Source organism: Sander lucioperca, chromosome 6, assembly GCF_008315115.2.
Source record: "Sander lucioperca isolate FBNREF2018 chromosome 6, SLUC_FBN_1.2, whole genome shotgun sequence".
In the NCBI taxonomy this organism is placed as follows: Eukaryota; Metazoa; Chordata; class Actinopteri; order Perciformes; family Percidae; genus Sander; species Sander lucioperca.
Genome location: NC_050178.1, coordinates 29,912,948 through 29,935,679, shown reverse-complemented (window position 1 = coordinate 29,935,679; position 22,732 = coordinate 29,912,948). Strand labels below are relative to the sequence as shown.

General features: G+C 40.6%; 2 protein-coding genes and 1 long non-coding RNA gene across 3 annotated transcripts in view; 1 reads left to right on the top strand and 2 right to left on the bottom strand.

Moving 5' to 3' along the window:
• Positions 1 to 22,732, top strand: part of LOC116034688 — a 678,603-nt gene that overhangs the window by 14,452 nt on the left and 641,419 nt on the right. The window lies entirely within an intron of this gene.
• LOC116065136 (myosin light chain kinase, smooth muscle-like) overlaps positions 1 to 22,732 on the bottom strand; it is a 766,302-nt gene that overhangs the window by 168,118 nt on the left and 575,452 nt on the right. The gene's annotated exons all lie outside the window — the stretch shown is intronic.
• On the bottom strand, positions 9,319 to 12,186 carry LOC116034645. The gene is made up of 4 exons (XR_004101156.2): positions 11,791 to 12,186; positions 10,222 to 10,341; positions 9,882 to 9,996; positions 9,319 to 9,423 (listed from the first exon to the last, which is right to left on the bottom strand). It is a non-coding gene; the product is annotated as an uncharacterized LOC116034645 (long non-coding RNA).

Here is a 22,732-nt window from a genome sequence, read left to right as displayed (position 1 = left end):
TAGAGGAGAAATTAGACTACAAACTAAACTGCTGGTAAAACTGCCTGAATAATGCTGCTTCTAAAAAATGTTCTGCCTTAATAATTACTAATTGATGACTCTACATGTAAACATATTGATTAATACATGTTTTTATCTTCCAGGGCCAAAAGTCATCAAAGTGGAAGAAGGCCGTGATGTTATTTTACCCTGTTCACTCTGGACCAAGAAGGACATTACGTCAACACTGTTTATCTGGCAGAAAACTTATGATGATCAGAAGGTGTTCCTGTATGATAAAGGTGTTCTTTACAGTGACGGTTGTCCAGGTCAGAGTGAGCAGTTCAAAGGTCGAGTCTCACATTTTCCAGATGAACTGAAACAAGGCAACGCCTCCATAACCATCAGAAATATGACGAGGGCTGACAGTGGAGACTACAGATGTAGTTTTCCATTAATTCAGAAACATCAAATGTTCTACATTAAGCTTGTTGTTGGTGAGTACTTTGATGAAAGAGTTAAAGATGTCCTCTCATTTAAGGACTGGAGCCTGGTCTCCACCTTGTTATCTAGCTGCTGCATCTGAACAAACATGATGAAAACTTTGAACTCATCAATGGTGTCAGTTTCACATTTCTTAATGAAATATCAGCAGTCTGTAGTAGATTAAATCTGATGTTGCTGAGAGATGCATCTGCATTTTGTTTTTGTTTTTAAAAGTAACCAACAAAAAGTTAACTTTACTTTTATGCAGTTTTTAATGTTTGTTTGAACTCTAGCCTCTAGTTTTACAGCCATATGTGTGAAGCCGAGAGTGAAAAGATGGGACTGCTTAAATTCATACGACAGGATGTTATAATGTACTCAAGATCATTTTATTCTATTCTTAAAATTATTGAATATATGTAATGAATGGTATGTAAATTATATAATACACTACAAGCTTAAATTCTGCTAGTCATCTATAAATAATATGCAGATATAATTATGTTAGAGGAGAAATTAGACTACAAACTAAACTGCTGGTAAAACTTTCTTTGTGGAATAATTCTGATACAATTTTGTTTCTGCCTTAATAATTACTAACTGATGACTCTGCATGTAAACATACTGATTAATACATGTTTTTATCTTCCAGGGCCAAAAGTCATCAAAGTGGAAGAAGGCAGTGATGTTACTTTACCCTGTTCCCTCATCACCAAGGAGGACATTCGGTTAACACAGTTTGTCTGGGAGAAAGTTTCTCAGACAACTGATGATATTCAGAAGGTGTTCCTGTATGATAAAGGCGATCTTTACAGTGACGAGCGTCCAGGTCAGAGTGAACAGTTCAAAGGTCGAGTCTCACATTTTCCAGATAAACTGAAACAAGGCAACGCCTCCATAATCATCAGAAATACGACGAAGGCTGACAGTGGAAAATACAGATATAGTTTTTCATTCAATGAGACAACTATAATGTTCTACATTAAGCTTGTTGTTGTTGGTGAGTACTTTGATGAAAGAGTTAAAGATGTCCTCTCATTTAAGGACTGGAGCCTGGTCTCCACCTTGTTATCTAGCTGCTGCATCTGAACAAACATGATGAAAACTTTGAACTCATCGATGGTGTCAGCTTCACATTTCTTAAAGAAATATCAGCAGTCTGTAGTAGATTAAATCTGAGTGTGAACACTGTCTGATGTTGTTGAGAGATGCATCTGCATTTTGTTTCTGCTTTGTTTGCTTGTCATTTCTGTGTAGATCAGACACCAAAAATAAATGATGTGTTAGCGGTAAAACTGTGATTGTGCAGCCTGAATATGATCAAGAAAGATTAATTTAATTTCTTTAATATTGTTTTGTCTTTTTTCCTGCAGGTTCAACTCCAGAGCCAGATGAACTTGATACATTAATGATAGAAGAAAGGCTTTGATAATGTCTGTGTTGCTGGAAACTTTTATTTAGTTTTCAGTTATTTTATGCTTGTGTTATATCACAATGTATAGGCTCATTGATTTAGTCTTGCAGTTCTAGTTGATTGTGTAACTGTTTGTAAGACTTGTACAGTATTCCTGTTCCAGAGGTGTGTAGAGCAGAGAGGACCAGATCAACATGATGATGCTCTTATAAGTTCTCTTGTATTTTTGTATTCAGACCAAATTACAAAGTTTGCTGTGGTGATGTGAAGTGTGAAATATTGTGGTAAAAAGGTCACTTCATTTATTTTTTAAATATTTTTTACCTTTTTATATTGTGTTTTATTACATTTGTTTTCTCTTTAAACAGTATATAGTATATATATAGCAGGACTTTGTACTGTGAAAAATCACCAATAGAGGCTTCTAAACCAAATGCTACACAACCGGTTGGAAATCTGAACGTTTTAGCTCGGGGATTTCTCTAAAATATGTTTCTCATTATTTGAACGTTTAACATGACAATCAAACATCATAACATTGTAGATATGACAAAAAAGATGAAAATGAATAATATGTCCTTTTTAAGGCTGAGATGTGGTATTGATCTTCTTATCTAACTCAGTGAGAAAGTGAATAAAGTGTCCTGGTGGATCACCAGGTAGAGCCGGTACTTTAGGCCGAGTCATCACCACAGTGACTTTGGTTTGGTCCTCCACAGAGCCCTTTGCTGCATGTCATACCCTCTCACTCCTGTCTATCTTTTAGAAGCAGAAATGTCAAAAACTGTATCCTAAAAACCCCCAAAAATGATTAGCTCAAATGTATCTTTCCTTTAATATGACAAGACAAAGTCTGTACAGTACACCTTACTATGTTCTTGCACAGTTTATGTTGTTAAGCGATAATATAGTGCCTTTATGTAATTTCAATTTAAATGTATTCAAACTTTACTACTGGAAATCTTGAATTAAAAGTCAATGTTGACATTATTCTTTGCAGCGTGACAGTTTTTTTCAGCTGAAACTTGCGTAAAAGGAATAAAAGTGATTTTCCTTTCTTGGGTCAGTTTCTAAGACAGCAGCCCCGACCTGAAACATCTAGACACCACTCTGCTGCTCTATATTTATTCCTCCAGGTTTTGGAGAACTTGTGTGTGTTTGCAACATACTGGACATGCAGATAAACAGTGGAGAAGTGAGGGTGTTGTGTTGGATGAAGAGTTTAAAAAGTCTAAAGCCCAGTCCAAAGTCCAAAACCTGGATGAATATAGAGCAATGACCAAAGTTGATTTCAAATTGTATCTACTGTACTTTATTTTTAGTGACTTAGTATTAAAAAGATGTAAACAGTGCAGAGTGTTTAATGTGTTGCAGTGAGATGAACTTTTATTTTGTAGGAGACCCTCTGGACACCCCTTAAGGACCCTTTGGAGTCCCTGGACCCCAGTTTGAGAACTTCAGCTTCCAGCTACACTGCTGCAGACGCTGGTTGTTGTCTATCAGGGGTTAGTTGTTAGAAGATAAAGGTTTAAATTAAAAGATGGTTTTCCTCTTTAGCTGACCTCTGATCAATGCATGGAAGAGCCATGTGTTGTTGTTTACAGTTTTTGAATTTTATTCCCATTGAAAAGTAGTAGGCCTTAATTGTTTATGACATTTAAAATATGTGTAATGGGAATGATGTCACGCCGGTCTGCTGTGTTTATTTAAAAAGATCTGCAGCATGTAACGTGAGAGTGTGTAGGAAAAGTTGCTCAACTAGGAAGTGCATTTGTTTTCATAGAGCCCAGAATACTGCAGGGACGGGAGAAAGGTTGCTGTAAAACAACTCCAGTCAGCTGTTTAGATGAGTTCAAACTTGGAGCGGAGATAGTGATTGTAAGTCATGAATCGTGAAATGTATCAAATCTAGTAGAATATATGACATGTTGAGTGTCTTGTCTTTGTTTTTCCTTCTTTAGTATCGGTCATCAGGACATTAAAACATGCTGCTGGTCTGAATGAAACCTAAATGACTTAAAGGTAGCCTACGGCATACTGTCTGACCATTTGATGTTGGCTCCTAAAATATGCTGGAAAGTGGTCTCAAATGTTGATTTTTTTTTATAGGACTGTCTTTCAAATGCAACATTGTCATTGTTTTTCCCACATTAATTTAGATTAGAGTAACAGGCATTTCTTTGTAAAATTAGTTTTCTTTCTTAGTTGAGTTCTTTTGTTTTTTCCTTTTTAAATATTATTAACAGGTATATGATATCGCTGACGGGTGCTGTGACATTCTGGACTTTCAGGCCCGTAGCCAGCCTTGTGGAAGGGCTTCTGTTTTTCAAAAAGTCGACCTTTTTGCAGATTTTTCCTCGTTTTATATTTAATTATGAGCTTCAAATACTTCATTTTGGTGACTTTTTATGCACTTATTTGTGCTGGATTAGCTTGTCTGCTGGTATCCTAACTAACACACTTTTTGATGCGCCGAAAATATTTACGTCATCATGTACACCACCTTTTTTAGTCCAAACGCACGCACACATGCACACCTCAAACATTTTTGTTTGTTTTTGTTGTTGTGAGCGCATACAGTTAGTTGCGTGAATTGTTGATACATTAGATTGTTCCATGCTGCGTGCCAGTTAACAAGTTTAGGGCTTTGGTTTGGTCAAGTGGTTGGGGTGGTTTATTTTCTGCATATTACGATTTTATTATCCAATTTTTACTCCATAAAATTTGTTTTCCTTTTTAATTATATTGTAATTTCTGAATATTACGATTTTATTCTCAATTTTCTTTTTAAATATTTTTATTTTCTGACTATTAAGATTTCATTTGTAATTGTTTCATGAAATCCCTTTTTCTTCTTAAATTAGTTTTAATTTTCTGAATATCACGATTTTATATTCATATTTACATTTTTTTTCCCATACAATTGGTTTTCCTATTTAAATTTTGTTTAATTTCTGGATATAAAAATGTTCTTCTTAATTACATTTTTAAGTTTATGTATTTAACGATTTTATTCTTTTCATAAAATCACGTTTATCTTCTGAATATTACGATTTTATTATTTTTTTCATAAAATAACTTTATCCCTCTGTCAAATGTAACCACACTGATGACGTTTTTTAAATATTTTTTTTCAATTGTATATTTATTTTGTCACCCAATATCACTTTTATTTGAGTCATTTTTATTCAATATAAATATATTATTTAAATGAATTATTCTAAATACTTAATCAATAATAACGATTAAAACAAACGCATATAGTATTACAAAAGAGAGACTAACAATTAAATGAATATCAATTTAAAAAGTGGAGTCAGTGTATAAGATCAAAACATTCAGATTAAAATAATAAAAAACTGTAAACATGTTTTAATGTGTATTAGTTTTCTGTCTCTCTGCTTGTAGTTCCTGCTGGTGTCCACCAGAGGGCGCCATGACACCACTCACCAGCAGAGAGATGCTTTTTGGTTTTTTTAAAAACTGTGTCAAGACCTGACAAATGAATGCTATTGTTTGTTTTTAATACCTGTATTGCATATAATAAATATATAAAACCTGTCATAGTTAAGCATTTTATAAATAAATAAACATTACACTGTGAATGTGTAGCTTTTAACTAACATCTAATCCATAAAGTCAGTCCTGTCACACATCACATTATGATATAAAAATGACTATTTAAGTAAATATTCATGAATTAATATATTTAAATGTGTACATAAAGGTGGGGGTATATATCCACCATTACGTATTTGTAAAAATCTGAGATGTAAAGGTAGATTTTTTTTAGAGTTCCTGACGGTTGTTCTCTGCTTACTATCAACTACAATTACCCACAAAGTCACTTATATTTCTTATAGGAGTTACAAAACCATGTTAGATACAATCAGGGACATGTGATCAATAAGAAAATGCTATTTGTATCAAAGAAATTCATTAGGAAACCTTTCTGGCATTTACCAATTTGTCTGACAGGGCCTAACATCTTAGGGGTGAAATGTGTATAAAAATGTGTTTTATTCAGGCATAAAAACATGCTGAGCTGGCACCATATGTCTTTCTCTTAGTTTAACATGTCCTTCATATGGCTCAATGTTCAGATTTTAAAACATATCTTTTTTCCTTCAAAGATTTTGTGGAAATGTCCCTTTCTGGTAGAATGTCTCATATATCAAGGCCTGGAGTTTCCTACTATATGGAACTGAACTGTTGGGATGTCTCACAGCAGTTGGTGCTGGTTGATATACATAATAAAAACAAGACAGTTGTATTAAACAGATACATCAGCAGTTAGTGTGACTGTATGGGAGTTTTTCACTTTGCAGGCCACATCAACAAAGTCCTTTCAAGAGACAGGAACACAGACACAGGAACATACTATCGAGATGACAGCCTGCAACGAATTACAAGATGAAAAGAGATGCAATAAAATCCTAATAACACAATAATAAAGCTCAGGGACATTAAAATTATACTTCTGCTACTAATATCCTAATAGTAATAATGATAAGAACGATAATTAATAAATATTGGGGTGATTTTATTCTGAAGGTCTGAGTGCTGTTATGTGACAGACCTGCTTGGTTCTTTCTGGGAATGATTATAAAGATTTACAAAGAATATGTTTACGGCATTTCCTCTCTAACTGGGACGTTTTGGGACCGATTGGTGAGATTACTGTAGACGAAGTACACACGGCGATACACCAGTAAGAGCTAATGAGGCCCATGGGTGCTAAGCTAAGGGACGATTGTGATTGGTTTATAGAAATGCAAACAACCCACAGCAGGTTTTTCCCCCCTCCTATCCCATAATGCATCTGTGGTGTAGCCAGACTTTACTCCACAGTTAAATTATCAGAAAGTATTGATCACACTTTAGCTGGTTGTTGGTTCTGTGCAACATTTTGTTAACTTTTATTCTGGAGAAATTGCACCGGAAAAGGTTTTACTTCTGCTGATAAAGTGGTCAGGAGAAGAAGTATAGACATCTGTGCAATAACAGTAAATATATAGCTTAATCTGATGCTCTGTAGTTTTAATTTAATAATCAGCTTCACTGTAAGACATTTCATGGTAGTTTAACTTGGAAATGCAAGTTTACCTGCTGCCTTGAAAATTGAAGTTCACTCAACTTGAAGACTGCCTTTGTTTCAACTTAGAAATTAAAGTTAATGAGGTTGATGTAACCAGTGTTGGCAACTTAGCGACTTTGTCGCTAGATTTAGCGACTTTTCAGACCCCCTTAGCGACTTTTTTTCAAAAAAGCGACTAGCGACAAATCTGGCGACTTTCTGTAGAAAAGTCGTCACTATTGTCCAGCGAGCACGCAAGGTATTTCTCTCCTGTAGCTGCCAAAACAGTCTTCTGTTCTGTGACTTGAGGAGCAGCGGAGCAGCCTCTCCTCTCTCTCCTCATGTGCAGCAGCACTGCGCACAGTGTGCAGGTAGTTAGAAGGGGAGGGGGGCAGGGTGTGCAGGGTCCGGTGTAGGTAGGAGAGACAGCGGGACGCGATGGGAGAAAGACGCCGCTGAGCAGGCCTGGACCTGGGCAAGCCAGCCTTCTTTGAGAATTCTTCATCGATCTTTTTCCCTCCCTTTGTAGAATTTCATTTTTTTTACTTCAAAGATCGGCTACCTAAGTAATAATTATAAGGTAAAATAAATTCCTGAATTGAATTTGTGATTATTTGGCTAAAGAGTTCTATTTCGTTCTATCTACCTTGCTGACACAACCACTAAGCTTTATACAAATGATTGCGTAATGACGTCAAAAATATGCAAATAGGCGTATGACGTCATCTAGCAACTTTTAGCGACTTTTGGAGCTGGTGCTAGCGACTTTCATTGGAAAAGAGTTGGCAACACTGGATGTAACTACAGTGTTCTAGTTTTGTTAAAGTTGTTCTTTTAGTTGATTTAACTTTCCATGACATGTTTAACTTCATACTTTCAGTTAAAACAAATAGTAATTATGCTGCAGATTAATGGCTGAAGGAATCCTATTACTGCTCAACCTGTAATGCTGCAATACTCCAGCTCTTCTTATCAAACATAACAGCCACTTAACTCATGGTTACAAATGTAAACCAGCACAACAATGACAATTACCAGGCAAAAAAACACTACATTCTAAGCAGACACGTTTAATAAACGGGATTCATAAAGTTACATTTGTATTTTGAACAAACTGCAAACTTTTCAGCAAATTTTAACACAACTCTATTTACCACCTTGCATCATGGGAATTGACCAGCCAATGAACCAATTGCACCTGACTGCAGTATGCAGATCGGGGTTGGGCTAAATGTGGGCGGGGCTAAACGTTTGACTTTTGAGAAGTACTTTCCATTTCAATTTGAGAAGAGTGAAATGCCAAATTCACAATTCACAAGCCGTTGACAGGTACTCCCTCCGCGGTGGCACTAGTGCTTTCTTGTTTGCCACAACACGTGTTATATTTTAGTTGAAATTTGAATAGGCTACATCACTTATCTGCGGTGTATAATTAATTTATTGTGTCCATGCTTTAACTTTGCCATGAAAGAAGACTAAGAAAGGTTATTTTAAACTCGAAAGGCAACTCTTTTTTATTGCAACACACACACACACACACACACGCTTTTTTTTCAACTGATAACTTACATACCCAAGTTCAATCAACACTATTTAATTAAAACTAAATTAAAATAGTCGACCCAATGAATAAATGCAAGTTTAACTTTCAAAAACTCATAAAGTTGAGTTCAAAATCCACAACTTGTATAAGCTCGTTCAGTTAAAAATAAGAAATAAGTGGACATAACTAAATGGGTCTGTAATGTTTTACAGTGTTTAATGTTAGCGTGAAGATAAAGAGCTTTTTGCAGATTGCACACATTATGAGTAGCTTTTGTGCAGAATGCACAAGTCCTAGTTATGTGAGGATGACGCTTTTATTCTGAAGGATTTGTGCAGGAAGTGGTGCTGTTGCTTGTTGTTGTAGCTTGCGGAATCCTCGAAACCGAAAGTGTTTCTGATCAGCCAATCACCGTTAGGAGCATGGATGTAGGTTAGGAGTGGCTCCATCTCCGTTATAAGAGACGTTGTGATGTTAAAGTGATGTTTGATCTTTAGGAGACATCGACAGAGATGGAGCTTCTTCCTCTTCTGTGTCTCTGCCTCCTGACTCGCTCTGGAATCACGTCTGCTCAACTAAACGGTAAGAAAACTCAGGTATTCGTGCAGTTTAGTGTCCCACCCAGTAAACACACATACGTCGCGGCGACGTATTGGCGATGTGAACAAAAGGGCTAATGTACAAAAACACTATTAAAAGCTTAAACCAGTGTTTTTTTAAAGTCTGAGACTGTGGGCTTCCCTCAGGCAAAGAGCTGGGGCACGCACGTTTCCTGGTAACGGTGTGCAACGGCTTGAGTTATGTTTACTCTCGTTTGGTGGGTGTCTCTCGATTATTGGCCGTGTGGCAAAGTAATGACTGGGAATATGACAGCTTTCCACATTTCCCCGTTGAATATCTTGGTCATCATGGCAATTGAGAGATCTGAAAAATACAAACATATAAACATTTAAAATAAGATAAGATCCTTCATTAATCCCCCAGTGGTGGACATTTTCAGTGATACTGCACCAAAAGGAAAGTGCAATGACAAAAGCATCAGTAAAAATGCAAGAATAAAGTAGTTCAAACAGTTAAGTATACAGACAGAAAATGTAATAACACGGTATTCACAGTATTGCACAGAGTAGTTATTGATATTGCATAATGAGGTGTACATTGATTTTGCACGTGAGTAAATTGTGACATATGCTGCGTGAGGTCTACTTGGAGCAGTGTTGATTATAAAGTCTGACAGCAGCAGGAAGGATGTGTGGTATCTCTCCTTCACTGCATGTTAGGGTTACATTTGAATACAAAATGTAACCTAAGTACAACTTCCAAAGGGTTAAAATATTTACTGTTGATAGATGGATATGATTTAATAATAGTTTATTACGTACCCATTTCAAAGTCTGTGTAGGGCTTCTTCTTTGGCTTCCTGTTTTCTGGAATCATTAGTGCCTCTTCCTCTGAGCAGGCCAATTCAGCAGTGGTCGTCAAACTCTTTCCTCTTATCTGTAAGAGATTAATATACAGAGGTGATTAATAATTCAACTAAAATGTAATAGATAGAGAAAGTCTAGGAACCCTTGAACACAAAAAAAATAGAAAAAAAGATAAAAAAATAGAGCAACACATAAGAATCATGAGTGGCACTGCGCCTGCCCCAAATACTAGATAGATTTGGATTACAGGTGTGTAATTTGCATCATGCAACAAACTAATATGACAATAACATACCTGACTCTTTTCACTTGTTGATCAGGCTTATACACACACACAACTATTATTGTGGTATGATGTCCTTTATCTTTGCATTGCCTTCTCTCCCAACTCCTGCCCACGTTTTCTGATCTTCCACTATACATCATACCAACATAAAAACAGACACACTATGTGAAAGCTACTAACAAAAAATACTGCTCTTTTGTGAGGATGCAGTATTTTTAGTATTGCAAACTACTGTTTTGCAATGAACACGGTGTATTCCTGACATTTTGTAGAAGATGGTGATATTCTTAGCAAGAACCACCTTTTTAATGAGGGATAACTAGCTAGTGAAACAAACAAGCAAACAACAACTAACAGTTTACCAAAGTAGCCCTTGCTATAAACATGAAACGGAAAAGTACCAATCAAATTATTGTGATATTGATAATTGTATTGATCTCAAAGTCAAATGTGATTCAATATGTCCATCGAACGTGTTTAGTCCCTGTTAAAGCCGATTATAAACTGCTAATGTCAGTTTTATGTAGCTAACGTTAGGTAGGCTTATGGTCAATTTAGCTTCAACAAAAAGTAAAACATAGCTAAAGTTAAGTGACTGAACAGTAACTACATTAAGCTAACGCTAGCTTGCCAGGTAAATTGTTTTTATTTAAGTAATCAATGTTAGTGATAGATCAGTAAGAAAATGATGGTAACAGGTGACGATGCTCATTGGGGTGTTTTGAAGGCTGACGTTAGCCAACGAAAAGGGGCACCATCTAATAACTGATGTTTTATGACCGTTGGCACTCCGAACCCCGTTTTCAAAATCAGTTGTTAACCAGATTTAATGCCGAGTGTACAGAAACGAACCAATCTTACTAGCTAAACTGTCTTAAAACTTATTTTACGTAGTGTCATTTTGGTAATAAGCAGGGTAAAAATAAAACATTATAATCACAATGTAATAAGTACGAACGTTAGCCTGCCATTAGACGGCCCCTGAACTTCTTCACCTTTTTTTAAATATGATTTAACGTTAGTTGGCAGATTAGCTAGCTAGCTAGCTAACGCTACATGCAGAATTTACCTTTACATTTTGATTATATAACAAGTCTTCAGCTTTAAATGTTCCCAGTTGAGGTTCAGTTCCATTTAAGCCAAAAAAATCTAATTAACCTATATGAGCAAAGTATGACTGAGGTGCGGCACTCAGTTACTGTTAGCTAGCTAGCTAAAATTAACGTTAAGGGATATTGGGTAACGTTCAATTAGCTAGCTATCTAGCAGCCTAACGTTAGCTAACGTTACTGGCCTGTACTGCAACTGACATAGCTAACGTTAACTAACGTTCAGATTCAGTCAGATTAGTAGCTACATAACTAGCTAGAGCATGGATATTTTAATTTTAAATGAATGTAAAAAAAGGGGCGGCTAGTGGGATGTTAGCCTGAACTAACAGCTCTAAAGTTACTTTAAACCATGACATGGCGTAACTTACTAACACATCTTGTTATTTGTCAGATGAACACCAACTTCCACACGAGAAAACGTCGAAATATTTGTTTTAACGTTACGTTAAGATGAAATAGTGCTTACCATGGTGTTTGACAGCAGCAACGAAGCAGTCTCCATCCTAACCCTTCTAGACTGGCAACTTTTTTTCCTTCCTTTATCGACTGTGGCGCGAATATGTTGCTGGGCAGAATTCAGATTCACTGTCCATCACATCAACAGTGAGTGTACAGTAAAGACGTTTAGACGCTCAATAAACGATGCTCCAAAATGACCTGCGAACAACTGAGGAACTTGTAATACATCTAACATTCATAGTTAATACGTTGCTGCGATGTATAGATTTCCATCATAATGTAAGGGATTTTATTGTGTAACCTCTCAGTTGAAGCTTAAGAGGAAGTTATAGTAAACATAGAGCTTTTTATTTTGACGGGAAAAAGGGAAGTGGAAAAAACGTTGTATTTTCTGACCGTTGACTGTGTTGGTGAAAAATAAAGTAAGACATGCAGCAGTGCCGTCTTGGTTCTGGAAGCCTGTGTCTTTATTTTTAGAGCCAAACAGTGAGACAATATAAGAAACGCTCGGTTACAATAATAAGACGCCCAGACGCTCATTAAACGATGCTCCAAAATGACCCGCGAACAACTGAGGAACTTGTAATACATCTAACATACATAGTTAATACGTTGCTGCGATGTATAGATTTCCATCAAAATAAGATGTCCAGACGCTCAATAAACGATGCTTCCAAATGACCCGCGAACAACCGAGGAACTTGTAATACATCTAACATACATAGTTAATACGTTGCTGCGATGTATAGATTTCCATCATAATAAGACGTCCAGATTCAATTCAATTCAATTTTATTTATAGTATCAAATCATAACAAGAGTTATCTCGAGACACTTTACAGATAGAGTAGGTCTAGACCAAACTCTGTACTTTACGAAGCCCCAACTATTACAGTGGTTGCCTCAAGAGCAAGCATTAGCAGTAGCTATTGCGACAGTGGCAAGGAAAAACTCCCTTTTTTTGTTAGGAAGAAACCTCGGACAGACCCAGACTCTTGGTAGGCGGTGTCTGACGGCACCAGTTGGGGGAGTGGTGAATGGTGGCAATAATAGTCATAATAAAGATAGTGAAGCAGTGATCACAATGGTAGTCATAGTAGTTCATGTCATAGTAGGGCACAGCAGGGCGTTACGGGGTGTAGTGTGGCACAGCAGCCTGGGTGGACGCGGTTGGACGCGGCAGGACGCAGTCGGACACTGCGGGGAAACGCAGAGCGTAGCAGGGTGTAGTAAGTCCATAGCGTCAGCTGCACCCAGGACCCCGGTGTAGGTGCCACCCAATTCCAAGGCGATGTTCTGGGTGAAGAAGAAGCAAAGGGACTCCGGGGAGAAAACTCCCCAGAGCTAGGTTAGTAACAGGCATTTCTGGGACTAAGATGCACACAAAAGGAGACAAGTGAAAAGAGAGAAGAGGGAGCGGCTCATTGTGTCCTTGGAAGGAGCTTCCCACAGCAGTCTAGAGTTATAATAGCATAACTAAGAGAGGCAGGCTAAAGAGAGGGGCCCTGGACCGGGCTCGTACTCTCCCCTGCCGGAACGGGCTTGTACTTCCTGCCTCCCTCTACTCTACTCTACTATGCTGCAACTCCTCACTCCCTAACTATAAGCTTTATCAAAGATGATGGTTTTCAGTTTATTCTTAAATGTGGCGACGGTGTCAGCCCCCCGAACCCAAGTTGGGAGCTGGTTCCACAGGAGAGGAGCCTGGTAGCTGAAGGCTCTGGCTCCGATTCTACTTTTAGAGACTCTAGGAACCACAAGTAGCTCTGAGTTCTGGGAGCGCAGTGCTCTAGTGGGACAATAAGGTACTAAAAGCTCTTCTATGTATGATGGTGCTTGACCATTTAGTGCTTTGTAGGTCAGGAGAAGGATTTTAAATTCAATCCTGGATTTTACAGGAAGCCAATGCAGAGAAGCTAATACAGGAGAAATGTGATCTCTTTTGTTAGTTCTTGTCAGAACACGTGCTGCAGCATTCTGGATCAGCTGGAGGGTCTTGAGGGACTTATTTGAGCAGCCTGATAGTAAAGAATTACAGTAGTCCAGCCGGGAAGTTACGAATGCATGGACTAGTTTTTCAGCATCGTTTTGAGACAGGATGTTCCTGATTTTGGCAATGTTACGAAGATGGAAAAAGGCTGTTCTTGAGGTTTGTTTTAAGTGGGCGTTAAAGGATAGATCCTGGTCAAAAATGACTCCTAGATTTCTGACAGTAGTGCTGGAGGCCAGGGCAATACCATCTAGGGTAGCTATATATTTAGATAATGAAGTTCGGTGGTGCTTGGGTCCCAGCACAATAACTTCCGTTTTGTTTGAGTTCAACATCAGAAAATTGTGGGTCATCCAGGATTTTATATCTTTAATGCACGCTTGAAGTTTAGCTAACTGACCGCTTTCGTCTGGCTTGATTGACAGATATAATTGGGTGTCGTCTGCGTAACAGTGGAAGTTAATTGAGTGTTTCCTAATAATATTGCCTAGAGGAAGCATATATAAAGAGAATAGAATTGGTCCAAGCACTGAGCCTTGAGGAACGCCATGGCTAACTTTAGCGTATTTGGATGGTTTATCGTTAATATTAACAATTTGGGATCGCTCAGAAAAATAGGACTTAAACCAGCTTAGTGCGATTCCTTTAATGCCAACTAAATGTTCCAGTCTCTGTAAGAGGATGGTATGGTCAATAGTGTCGAATGCAGCACTAAGATCTAATAAGACAAGTACGGAGACAAGTCCTTTGTCAGCAGCAGTTAGAAGGTCGTTAGTGATTTTCACCAGTGCCGTCTCTGTGCTATGATGCATTCTAAATCCTGACTGAAAGTCTTCAAATAGACTATTTCTATGCAGAAAGTCACACAATTGATTAGAGACTACCTTCTCAAGGATTTTGAGATGCTCATTAAACGACGCTTCAGAATGACCCGCGATCAATTGCAGATGAAGCGATCTTTTGCATACGTCGTGGCGACGTATGTGTGCTTACTGGGCAAATTATTTTCCAAAAACTGAGTGTCCCAAATGATGAGGGTCTTATTTCAGACAGGTTGGTTTATTATTTTCCAAAAACTGAGTGTCCCAAAGTTACCATAAAGTTACCATAAAGCTACCATCGTCGGGATTATGACTGAACTCCCTCGACCGGGTACGGGTGAGCAGAACCGTTCGGGACTGGGTCAGGATGCGGCTGGAAAAGCGCCGTTTATAAAACGAGTTTTGAGGGGGGGGGTTAGGTAAGTAGGTCTATCATGATTTCTTTAGGCTACACTGTAAATTGTAAGAACTGTGTGTATTAGTGCCCTCTTGTAAATAATGCACATTTGCTACAAAATGACTTTTTGAGTAGCAAACTTGTCACGCACACATTAACTACTATAACCACCTGTTAAACAGCACTGGTGGTTTATCAGGTTCATAATTAAGGAGATCGTATGGGGGATTTGGGACTCTAAACTGCACTTATACCGAAAACTGATCATTACACTGAGTTATGTATTTGCAAATGTAATTGTTCATTTTATCTAAATGTCTGAAGCACCTGTAAACATGCAGAGGTCTGGAAACAGAATTTTAATCATGCTGCTCAGCTGCTGTCACATCGAAATGTTTCCTAATATTTAGCAAAGATCAAAAATGTTGATAGTTTAGTAACTTTAGCTGTGGCGTCATTTCTGGTGTGTGTATGTGTGTGTGTGTGTGTGTGTGTGTGTGTGTGTGTGTGTGTGTGTGTGTGTGTGTGTGTGTATGTGTGTGTGGTCTCCATTTTGTCCAGAGAAGGTGGGGCTATGTTGTGCATTTCCCCTGATAAGCTGAAGTAGAAACCAAAATATGACAATCAGTGATGGCAGTATTCAGATCCTTTCATTAGGTAAAAGTACTATTACAGCACTGGAAAATGTAGGCTTCAAAGTAGTAGAAGTACTGAATGCAGAAAAATTCTCACAGTTTAGAAACTGGAAACGATCCAAACAGTTGTGTGTTTATTATGGGATGCTGCCCAATCTCCCCATGTTACTTCCTGTCAGCTCTCCACTTTCTGGTTTGAGGTTTGATGTGAATTTTAAAATGTATTGTGTATATGTATAGAGCCGTTCGTGATCAGCTTTGACATCCATGAGTCCATGTGTGTCAAGCTATTCCATGCCGCGCTGTGCTCTGAGATCGGGCGCGCGCATGTCTGTGTGCTGCTTATTGACATGGCCAGCAGGGAGCGCAGAGCCCATTCCGCCACTGCACAAGACGTGGGATCGTATCGCACAGCCCAAGGTAGGACCTCGTTGAAAGGGCAGTGGCCAGAAGCCGCCATGTAAGGCGGGAGCGGCCACTGGGTCAGAGCCCTCCTCATCCCGCTGGAACAGCTGGGGGGAGAAGGATGTCTGCGCGGCACCGCTTGTTTTGAGTGGCCGCTCGCTCCCGCTGATTACATAGTGAGAGTGATGGAGCTCCACGTGCAGCGGTGGGCCGGTGTGTGATTGTGTGGGGAACGACTGTCTTATAGTCACCGCAATGTTCAATTGGAACAAAAGATGCTTGGTTGAGGGGAAACTGCCGTTGTGTTTCCAGCTCTCAACCGGGGTGAGACAGACGTGTCCCGTCATTGCCACTGTCGCCACTGCTTGTGGGGTGGCTCGGGGGGCGGGTTGGACCAGGTGAGGGCTGCTCCCATGGTCTTCCGGCCCCGTGAAGCCTGCCGGCTAGGAGGAGCAGGCTGCTGCTGCGGGGGAGGGGGGCGGGGCTGAGGCCTGGGAAGATGCAACCGTAGCAGATGCTGTGGGGCGTCTCCTCTTAGCATGGTGCATATGGAACGTGGCTGTCTGTAGGCGGGGCCCAAATAGCCCACCGGGGGCTATGGGGCTGTCCAGGAGCTCACATCTGACTTCTGCGGGTAGCTGTGACATGTGGAGCCAGATGTTGCGCTGGGCCAAAGTCTGCCACGCCATTATCCTCGACAACGCCACCGTGGACGCCATCGTCAGGGTGAGGACGGCGGTCATAGCCTTGGTGGAGAGTGGAGCTGCTTGTGGCAGAGGGGAAGACTGCCGAGGCGATGCCCCTGGCTGTGCCGGAGATGGGGAGAGCCGTAGAGGGAGGGCGTCATCACCCGCCTCGGGGTCCAGTCCTCTCAGAGGGGAGGAGGGAAAACCAGAGAGAGAACCGTCTTCTGGGGGAATCGAGTTAGCGGACTCGTGCCCGGCGAAGATGTCTTCTCCCAGCGGATCCAGGGTGTCGCCGGGGTCCTGTCGGTCCACCCAGCTGCCATCTCCCTCACCGTGGACCTGGAGCACCAGAAAAGTGTCCGCCTGCCGTTTTAGCTCTTTAGATGGAAGGCGGGCGCAGAACGGGCAGGAGGCCTGAGGGGTGAGTGCCATCCCTGCGTAAATGTCACCAAGGCAGGACTTGCAGCTGGGGTGGAGATCCGACGGCAGGATATAGCCAGTCCGGCAGTTGGTACAGAGGTGAACACCACTGGAGGTAGAAATCTTTATTTTGCTAACGCTGAAGACAAACTGGGAGCAGAGCAACGAGTCCGCTCCTGTAATATACAGTATCTGCGGACGAAGTTGAGGCTCGTGCTGGGCGCAAGGGCTGGAAAGAAAATCTTCATGACTGCGCATGCACGAAGGGATTAACCCAATAGCGACAGCCCTTAGAGGGCGAAGCCTATAAGAAATATAACCTGTGTAGTGTTTCTACTTGCTGTATCTGATGAGGAGACAGTATGTGGTCAATAATAAGAGCTGTAATGCCAACAGGTTCATAGGATGTTTACTAGATCTGTTTCTTTGCAGAGCAGTGGTGTTAACCTACATTTATTTATTTGTCTGACCATTCAGGGGCAGAAGACAACATTGATATTTTTGTCACCTTACATATTGTGGCAAAGTTGTTCTTAGTTTCTGTCCAGGAAGTGAAAGTCATGGTAGGAATCTTACTAGAAGAGAAAAGCACGTCTGTAACATTTCTAACTCAGCTCAACTCTGAAGTTCATACAATCACATTATTAAAAGTCCACAATCTGCAGAGAGAGAGAAAGGCCTATACCGAGATGATGTTCAACATTATTTGGGGAAAAAAGTTCAATGTTATTAATTTTTCATTGACAATTCAATTTTTCATTCATTTGATTCATCAGGATTCATCATCAGGATGGCCGAAAGCCTACGCATTTTCCGCCATGGGCTAAAAACACATCTCTTCTGACTACACTTTGGACAAACATGAAGAAGGAAAAGAAGAGAGAAAAAAAAAAAGTGTGTGTATATATATATATATATATATATATATATATATATATATATATATTATTGCTATCAGCATTAACGCGTTAATCGCGATGTGATTAAGGGCCGAGCATAAAGTGTTAATTTTTTTTAATTGTATTAATCACATGCCGCCATTTATTAATTTATTTTCACTTCACTCGGCTTTGCGTCGTGCCTAACAGGCTACTATTTTGCCGTACTTCCTCGTAACACATCCTGCTGCTGCAGGAATAGCAACGCGGATTTCGGTGCCGCAGTTGGCAGGCAGTAACTACGCAGAGTGCAAAACTGAGAAAAATGACTTTAAAGTTATCCTGTCATCCAGCTAAGTAGTTGTAGGTAGATTATTGGACATGTGGCTGTTTTTGTTACTTAATATTAGCTTATTCTTTGTACATATCAATCCTCATATTTAATTTGATATTTTACCCCTATTTTGCAGTTACTGTATTCTTGCTTTGTATTACTTACCAAAAACGTGGCACCATACCAAGGAAAAAGGCAGTAACTACAGATTCTTCAAAAACTATTTTGCCACAACTTGGGCTCTGGGTGTGTTAGATACACTGTATTTGAAATAATTGGAACCATTTGTTTTCCTGAACATGGATATACCAAAACCAACACTAATTTGACCATTTTAGGTCAATATTTTCCACCCGGAAGCTGTTCTGGTGCTGAAACGGCTGCTTAAAGTCTCACATTGCTAAGCTGTATCAAGGCCCAAATGGGGACAATTTATTTTGAATAGCAAAACAAAATCATTTTGCCTTGTTTCTAAGGCTTTTCAAACTCTTATGATGATAAACAAGTTGATGATTTTATATGGTGCAGTATCTGTTTCAGTAGGTTTATATACACAAAGTACTGAATGAAATGAATACATGGGACAGATATTTCAAATTAGTAAACATACATTTAATAATAGATCGTATAGATTATAGATTATATACATATACATATATATATATAAATGAAATAATGATAATAACAATAATAATAATAATAATAATAAAAATAATTGATGATGTTATGCTAAGGCTAGCATAGCACACAAGCCATCTCTACCGAGCCTGTATCTCTCCAGTGCCACATCCCTGGTGCATAAAACGGACGACTTGGAATTACAACTCGCTGGAAATCGCTATGTTCGTGACTGCTGTGTTTTGATTATCACTGAAACCTGGCTTCACCTGGGGATACCTGATACTAGCATGCAGCTAGCAGGCCGCATTCTGCTACGCTGGGACAGGACTGAGGACTCCGGTAAGAGCAGAGGAGGGGGGCTCTGTATGTACGAGAACTGGTGTAATAACGGGACAATTAATTGATGATGATTAGTTGATGAACACCACATTTCATATGGTTATTACTCCTCATCCTCCACAACATTGCTCACAGGCAGGGAATACCAGAACACCCTCCTGTTTGGTGGCATGAGAGGACAAAGATTACAGATGATGTCTCTCTTCTTGACCTCCTCAACCCCTCTATTCTGTGGTCGCAAAAGAGTGGGCACCTTCAGCAAGAATTTATTCATGAGGAAGTCCAATTCCATAAATTCATTCTCCGAATGGGATAGTTTGTAAAAGAGGCTCTTGGAGCCACGCCGCACCTGTATCTCCGCCATCTCCCCAAGCTTTGGTGCTTGCGCTTTCTTGACCTTGATGGTGGAGTGGCCATCTCTCCAATCTAGCACATTGGCATTCTCCAATTTGACAACATCCACCTTCCTGGAGTTGGAGCTTGCCACAACACTCACAAAGTCCTCGAAGTCGTAGACCACACCACCACCAACACCACTCATTTGCTGCTCGACACCATGGTGGAAGCTGTCTGCGCTCATGAACGTGTGTCCCCTCTCAAAAAACTTTAGTGTGATGTCCTCCTGTGAAATGGTGTCACTGTTCACAAGAGTTACGAGTGAGGATAGAAGGCACCAGTTCTTATTCTGTGCACTGCAGTTGTCCACCCAGAATATGGTGTGGCGTACATCCCGCTCCTTCTCCAATGCAGTTGTGTATGCTGATGTAATTTCCGCTGCACTTCGCCCAGCCATTCCCTCGTGCCACAATACAGAGATGGTGTTTTTTTTGTTTGTTTTTTTCCCCACTGAGGCAAATGTTTCGTGGTATGCCACGATGCGACGAGTAAATACTGCTGACTTGACTCCTGGCATGCGTGGCAGCATTATCACCTTCTGGAGGTCCACGCTCCGAACTGATGTCATGTCCGGCCAGACCCTCTCTGCATCTGCCTGGTAGTTTTGGCGGCTCTCTAGGGCAGACTGCTTATATTTGTTCCACCTTAGGCACTCTGGGCAATTTGAGCTTTCAGTCTCCCCCGTGTGGCAGTTTGCATGTTCAGCATGTTCCAAACAGTCCTCACATTGCTCCTCCCCAAGTTTGGCAAAGCTGATTTTTTTGTCTTTTACAATCTTCCTGTATGCTTCATAGGAGCAGGCATTTCCTTTATCCAGGTAGTCTGAATGCATCATCTTTATTGTGATGTCACTTGGCAGGTACCGTCGATTTGGGGCATGTTCCCGTCTGTAATGGCTCACACAAGGATGGAAGGACTCAATGTGGTCATCAAGGGTCTTCATGTCCATCTTGTTGACTGCAGCCTGCCTTCCTCTCTGGTCCTTGGATGGAACCAGTGGCCTGGTGTTCGACCTCCCCATCATGGAAATGACTAGACTGTCATTTTTAGGGTGGTAGCCCAATGATGACAGGAAAAACATTTTGCAGACCAGTCTTGGCTCTCCTTTCTGGTTTTGCAGCCGGTAGATGAATGAGCGGCCACGGCGACTTTCTGGGTTGGTTGTTGTTCTTTTGGTTGGCATTGAGGTAACTGAGTAAAACATCCATGATCGTCTTTCTGTGTAGGTCATCTCCCAGTATTGACTCCATATCTCCCTCCGTCTTTCCTCTGAAATATGGTCTGTACACCTTCTTCGACATTTGGCACCACATGGCTCTCTCATTGGTGGTCGACGTGAATCCACATCAGGCTGTGGCCCTGGCTGGGGCTCAGGCTGGGGCTCTGGCTGGGGCTCAGGCTGTGGCTCTGGCTGGGGCTCAGGCTGTGGCCCTGGCTGGGGCTCTGGCTGGGGCTCAGGCTGTGGCCCTGGCTGGGGCTCAGGCTGTGGCTCTGGCTGGGGCCCTGGCTGGGGCCCTGGCTGGGGCCCTGGCTGGGGCCCTGGCTGGGGCCCTGGCTGGGGCTCTGGCTGGGGCTCAGGCTGTGGCCCTGGCTGGGGCTCTGGCTGGGGCCCTGGCTGGGGCTCTGGCTGGGGCTCAGGCTGTGGCCCTGGCTGGGGCTCTGGCTGGGGCCCTGGCTGGGGCTCTGGCTGGGGCTCTGGCTCTTGAACTTGTTCCCCTGGGTCTCCAAGTTCCACTTCAGTCTGTGTCATCGTAGGGGTTGGGACATAATCTAGGTCTGTAATGTCATTGTATAAGCTGTCCACGCTGGCGGTATCCAGTAAAGTGTCCAGGATGGTCCACTCCATTTCTTCAGCGGGGTGCAGGACTTGCTGCCTCTTTGATGGAATACCTACATGTGTATTTTAAATGAAAAAGAGAGAAAATTAGTGGCATGAATGTAAATCCACATCTGTCTGTCTGTCTGTCTGTCTGTGTACTGCAACAAATTATTATTATTATTATTATTATTATTATTATTATTATTATTATTATTATTATATGGACCTACAGGACAACATCTTCACTCAATATATGTATATTGATGTCTGTATATCATATTATTTCATTGTACAGGGAATAACTTCAATTAGGTCCATGACAAAATAATGCATGAATTAGGCTAACACAATAAATTAATAATTTTGCACCCTTAATGAAAATGAAGAAAGAAAAGCCAACACACAAAACGCAGCCTGGCTTCATAAGTTACATTAGGCCTACAATAATAGGATAAAACATAGAAGCTTGCAGTCATGCAGAGGGACACCATTTGCATAGGTTAATATAATTAAGGGGAATCCAAATTAAATATATAATTTTATATTCAGAAGAAGAAACCGTGCAATAAATAAATGCTTAGGAACAAGAACCAATTTGTTTGAGCCTGAGAGCTAAGGGGGGCGTAAATACCTGCCGGCTCGCTCTGCAGAAGTTTGTTTTTGTTGAAAGCATGGATGCTTACAGTAAAGAGAAGATGTCAGTTTTGCTCACAACTCGCTAACTTCTCTACACAGCGGACATAGTCTTCAAACAGCGGCCACGAAGAGAGTGTGTTTTAAGTTGAACAGACACCTGTCACATAAAGAATAACTGTTACACCGATAGCTGTGTTTATGAACAGTTCTATTCTCCTGCTGGACAACAACGCCGTGAATGATTAGCCTATGAAAAAAGGAGACGCTGTTCATGTAGGCTAATAAGAGCGAAGATCACGCTGGCTGCTTGGATGTTATGGGATAGCCTGATGCCTTTAGAAGTTTTACCTCTGCCCAAAGGTTATCTTTTGGTGCTGTTTCTGTCTGTCTGTTCGTTAGTAAGATAACTCGAAAAGTACTGTACGGATTTGGAGGACATTTTCGGACAACATGGGTATTAGGACAAGGAACAGATGACTACATTTTGGTGGTGATCCGGAACACGGGACATTTGGAATTTGTATTGCCTCAGTGACCTATTAGGCTGCCTTGACAGAGGTTAGCGCTCTCCA